This window comes from Nematolebias whitei, chromosome 15 (genome assembly GCF_014905685.2).
Source record: "Nematolebias whitei isolate Nwh7 chromosome 15, NemWhi1, whole genome shotgun sequence".
NCBI classification, from domain to species: Eukaryota; Metazoa; Chordata; class Actinopteri; order Cyprinodontiformes; family Rivulidae; genus Nematolebias; species Nematolebias whitei.
The window spans coordinates 15419053-15425052 of record NC_056512.1 but is presented as its reverse complement, the minus strand read 5'-3'; the positions used below and the strand labels follow the sequence as shown (position 1 = coordinate 15425052).

The 6000-nt window shown below is 46.4% G+C and overlaps 1 protein-coding gene across 1 annotated transcript in view; it reads right to left on the bottom strand.

Moving 5' to 3' along the window:
• The window catches only part of tnnt1 (troponin T type 1 (skeletal, slow)), a 32282-nt gene that overhangs the window by 4247 nt on the left and 22035 nt on the right, over nucleotides 1-6000 (bottom strand). The gene's annotated exons all lie outside the window — the stretch shown is intronic.

Sequence of the window (6000 nt, the reverse complement as noted above, 5' to 3'; positions counted from 1 at the left end):
CCCCCCCCCATCAACAGTCCCACCCCCCCACGGCACAGGCCCCAAAGCCCACCAACGCACCGAAGGCCCCAAGGCCAGGGCCGGGCACCGGCGCACCCGCCGGCCCAAGACCCCGGCAACATACCTGTCAAGGCCCGAGACCCCCGGACCAAGCCGGGAACCCCGCCCAGGAGCGATACCACCCCAGAACCCGTGCCCGCGTCCACCCCAGACCCACCCAGGGACAGCCAGGTCACCAGGCCAGTAACCCATGTCCGCCGGTACAGACCGCCCAGAAGCCCGCATGCAGCCAGCATAGGCCATCACCCAGAACCACCAGAGCCACCTCCCCAGTCGGGCGCCACCGCTCCAGGCCCATGACCCCCCCCACGTCCCCAGCCCCGACACCCCACCCACACCCACCACCATGCCCCACGGGACAGAATCAAAGGGGGACCACCCACCTCCACTACGTGTTGGAGCCAATTAAAGAAGTCCAGAGAGAATAGTCCGATGTGGGGGTACAGGCTGTCTCAAGACTTATGTAATCTAACAGAAGGTCTTTATACTGTTTAATACTAAGTGTATTTTTATTTTTCCAATTCATGAGTATAGTTTTTTTTTGCTATACATAGGGCAGTGAGAATAATATGAATTGATTTTGTCTCCAAGGTGACATCATCTAAGTGGCCCAATAAGCAAACTGACGGAGAGAGTGGAATATTACATCAACAATTGACAAATCTGATCGCTGCACAAAAGAGCAGCTGTTGTTAATTGATGCTCATTTTTCTATTTCAGTATCTAAACAGTTAAATAAGACGGCAATGAAATCTGAGATTTTCTCCCCAGCCATGCACTCTGCGGGATCTGACATGAAGCTGGAGCAGATCCGGAAAAAGAATCGAGCAAGTTCAAGCCCGTTTGTACTTGTTGCAAAAAACATGGTCACATTCGGCCCAAATGCTTTTTGCTTAATAAAAAAATTCCTTCCCCTAAAGCGGTCGAATTAATGAAAACTCTGCCGGTGCCCGTCAACTGCTGTGTCGGGAAAACAGATTTAGATATTTACTCACCATTCCTGATGAAGGGCGAGGTCTCTGTAGCAGGTGGAGCAAAAATATCGGTAACTATTTTGAGACACAGCAGCCTGGAGATCCATGATTTTAAACAGCGTCATGCCTTTGTATGATGCAACTTCTTTAAATTCTTATGAATGAGTGCAGGGCTTTGGAAGTAATTTTACTTACACTCCTCTGCGTCACATTAATTCAAAGTGTGAGTTGGTGTCTGGGGACGTTGTGGTGGCAGCATGTCCTGCCTTTCCAATTCAGGTTGTTGACTTTATTTTAGGGAACGATTTGGCCGGAGGCAAAATCCTGGTTAATCCAGAGGTTACTTTAGCCCCGGTGAGTTCTGAGAGCTCAGACGAGCTTCAGGATAACATCCCCGCATGTCTCCTGTGTGCGTAATTACGCGTGTCAAGGCATGAAGAATATGCGTGCGCTGTTACCGCCCATGACACCCCAACAGGCAGAAAGAATACCACGAACGAAGTAAGAAGCTGTCTGTTGTTTTAACCCTGTCCTACACTGGGTCAGACCCCCCCCCCCCCAGGGTGCGGTCTCCCCCCCGGGTGAGGTGAGCTCTCCAGTGGAGCTGTCCAGTGCTGGACCTGACATTGACGGTCTGTCTGAGGCCATGCTGCAGGGTCAACTTAAATACTCCCGTGGAGTGAAAACAAAAATAACGAAGGAAAAAAGGGGGAAAACACACAAAAGGTAACGACATATTTGGTTGACACATTGCCCCGTTCTTTATGCTGATGCTGATTGTTGTGTTACCCCCACCACTCAGCATTTAGGGGTGGAGGTGTAACGTTCCCCTGTGTCAATTATGTCCATGTGTGTGTTTAATTAATGCTCTTTCTCTCTGTGCAGCTGATTGGCTGAAGGTGACTTAAAAGGACCAAGCTCCGCCTGCTGGATGAGCGAGGGAGGCCAGATGAGATGTTGTTCTGATGGTTCATGGTTCTTGTTCTCCAGCCTCGCTCCAACTCCGGACACTGATTATTGCACCTTGTTACAGTTGTTGTTATTGTTGTTGTTGTTGAGCTATTTGTCTTTGGGACTGGGAGTCACCTGTGTAGTTTAGGTTTTCCCAGTTTTTGGTTGTAGGGTTAGTCCCCGGGTTATAGGGTGAGGGGAGTGGCCTGAATCCGACGGCCAACTGCTGGTTGGTTCAGGGCTTCTCCCTCTTTTTTGTTTGTTTTAACCAGTCCTCCCAGTCTGCATTATGTTCAGAGGATTAACTGACAATTAAAGCTTTGTCAAAAACTGAAAAATCGTCTGGGCTTCATATGTTGTGTGTCTTGCCTTTCCCCTAGACTTATCAGGACCATAACAAACCCGAACTCTGCTGAATTCAGTCCTGCACGTTGTTCTGCTCCGATCTCAATTGCCACTGCTTTCAGGTGCTTCAGTTCTCTGTTGTCCAGCTGACAATCCCTCCATCATTTAGTTTAGATAAAAAATTGGACTGTCTTTTCGACATTTTGATCGCTGTTATTTTGATAAATTAGTGCCGTTGTTAATACGTGATGTAATGTGAATAATACACATCAAATATTTCACTCGTATTTATTTTTTTTACTGTAAGCTTATTTATTATATCTGAAATGTTATGCACCTCAGTACTATACGTAGCAGTTCCGACACAGCAGTTGTGTGCACGTCCTGCAGAGCTGTCTGGAGACGCTGTGCATAAATCAACGGTCTGGAGGGCGCACAGCTGAAGGTGAATGAAGTCGCTCCTCGCGGGACATGCAGTCCGCGTCTCTGCTGGCAGGAGCGTGTGTGCAAGCTGGTGAGCGTAGTGCGGCCAGAACATCCACTCCACAGACTGGGCAACGTCTCCTCTTATTGTATTTTTAATAAATAATCAAAATAAAAATGTGCAGTGACTTTGGGCTTTTAGGTGCGGAGATTTGAGTTGCAGGATCTGAGCGGTCAAAATGAGAGAGTTCCCGGATCTTGTTTCAGCGGGATTCAACTCAAATTAACCACTGCCTGTCAGCTTGGTTTATGTTGACTCAGACTCTTGGTGTTCCTAACAGTCAATGCCTGTCAGGAGTCTGGAGGACTTGTTTAAACTGCATTCTTAATTTTTTTTTTGTGTGCTGTGTTTTCACTGTTTTTTTAAATTGTTTAGTAAATTTTTGCAAACAAACTACCGGTACTTCTGCATACTTTGTACTACTTTACCATTCATATATCAAAATGGAGGAACTGTGTGCTTTGACTCTTGTTTTATAATTAATATTATTTACATTTATTTAACCAGGCAAATCCCCATTGAGAGCTTAGATCGCTTTTGCAAGGGAGGCTCAGACCTGAAGACAGCCTAACATGCATGTTTTTTGGACTGTGGGAAGAAACTGGAGTACCCGGAAAAAACCCACGCAAACACGAGGAGAACATGAAAACTCCACCCAGAAAGACCCCAGGCCCAAACCGGAGTCTGAACTCAGGACCTTCTTGCTGTGATGGAAAAGTGCTAACCAATAAGCAATTGTGCTGTGCTTGCTGTGTTCAGTAATTGAACTACTTTATAAGATTTTAACTTAAAAAAATCACCACAGACATTTTTGAATCTTTCTTCTTTCATCTTTTTCCTCTTCGGGGTCTCCACAGCGAGTCATCCTATCCATCTCTGTCCTCTGCATCCTCTGTCCTCACTCCATCTACCTCCATGTCCTCTCTAACTGCATCCATATATCTCCTCTTTGTCTTTTTCCTGGCAGCTGCATTTCCAACATCCTTTTACCAATATACCCACTGTCCCTCCTCTGGACATGTCCAAACCACTGTCCCTCATCTGGACATATCCAAACCACTGTCCCTCCTCTGGACATGTCCAAACCATCTCAGTCTGGTCTCTCTAACTTTATCTCCCAGTTGTTCAACCTGTGCTGTACCTCTGATGATCTCATTCCTAATCTTATCCAGCCTTGTCACTCCTAAGGAGAACCTCAACATCTTCATTTCTGTCACTTCCAGTTCTTTCTCCTGTCTTTTTGACCTTTGCTGACACCTTTTTGTCACAAACCACTCCTGAAACTTTTCTCCATCCACTCCATCCTGCCTGGACTCTCTTTTTCACCTCTTTACCACAATCCCCATTTTCCTGGACAGTGGACCCCAGATACTTGAAGTCCTGCACCTTTGTGACCTCTGCTCCTTGTAGCCTCACTGTTCCACCTTCTCCCTCTCATTCACACACATGTATTCTGTCTTACTACGGCTGACTTTCATTCCTCCTCTTTCAAGTGCATACCTCCACCTCTCCAAATTCTCTTCCACCTGTTCCCTGTTCTCACCACATATCACGTCATCTGCAAACATCATAGTCCATAGGGATTCCTGCCTGACCTCATCTGTTAGTCAGTCCATCACCAGAGCAAACAAGAAGGGGCTCAGGGCCAATCCTTGATGCACTCCCACATCCATCTTGAAGCTATCTGTCACTCCTACAGCACATCTCACCACTGTCCTGCTGTCCTCATACATGTCCTGTACTAGTCTAACATACTTCTCTGCCACTCCAGATTTCCTCATGCAATACCACACCTCCTCCCTCAGCACCCTGTTATATACTTTTTCTAAATCCACAGACACAAAGGAGTTCTTTCTGACTCTCTCTGTACTTCTCCATCAGCATCCTCAAAGCAAAGATGGCATCTGTGGTGCTCTTTCTTGGCATTAAACCATACTTCTGCTCACAAACAGTCACCGCTCATCTAAGTTTTGCTTCCACAACTCTCTCCCAGATCTTCACTGTGTGACTCATCAACTTAATTCCCCTCTAGTTGTTACAACTCTGTACATCACCCTTGTTTTTAAAAATGGGCACAGCACACTTCTCCATTCCTCAGGTATTTTCTCACCCTCAAATATGCAATAAAATATTTGAGTCACTGCCATCTCTCCAAGACATTTCCAAACATTCACTGGTATGTCATCAGGTCCTACAGCCTTCCCTTTTTTCATTATTTTCAAAACTTTCCATACTTCACCCTCACTAATCTTTCCCACTTCCTGGTCCACAGTTTATTTGAGCTCTACTCTTCTTTCCCGTTCAGTCTCTTCGTTCATTAGCTCTGCAAAATATTGGTACTCCTTCCATTTTTCCGTCCCAGTCTCCTCACTTGTTAAAGCACCACCATTCCTATCTTTAACAAGCCTAAATTGCTGCACATCCTTTCCACCCGGATCCCTCTTTCTCACCAATTGATACAAGTCCTCTTGCTCTCTTTTGTGTCCATTCTCCCATAAATCATTATATGCTTCCTGCTTTGCCTTGCACTATTCCACCACCAGGTTTCCTTATCATCCATTCTCTGTCCAGATGACACAACAAGTACCTTCTTACTTGTTTCTCTAATTACTGTTTCTGTAGTTATCCATTCATCTGGAAGCTCTTTCTTACCACCCACAGCCTTTAATAGCTCCTCTCCGAACTCCTCACAACATACTTTCTTCTTCAGCTTCCACCATTTGGTCTTACTTTTTTCTCTTCTCCACAACAAGTCATTCTACACACAACCATCTGATCCTATCTGGCCATGCTCTCCCTGCCACAGCCTTACTCTCCAATCCCCCTCAGGTTTCCTTTTCTACACAGAATGTAGTCGACCTGCATACTTATGTTCCATAGTCCATAGTCTACCATAGTCATAGTAGACCCTAGTCTACAGTCTACAGTGTTTCCCCTAGATAACTTGCCATGGCGGGGCGCTCCTCTCATCTGTGGTTTTTGTCCGGGGGGGATGGAGACGGACAGAGACAAGTACTGAGCTGCACAGCGCTGTTTATACTGACAGTTTTACAGTTTTGGAGCTGGGGGATAGGGGGAATGAGAGAGACAGAGACACATCTGAGCTGCGTGCTGTGTGTACCGACAGTTTCATAGCGGCGGGGTGGGGGTGGGTCAGTGTGGTTCATGAGGGAAGAGGCCAACTTT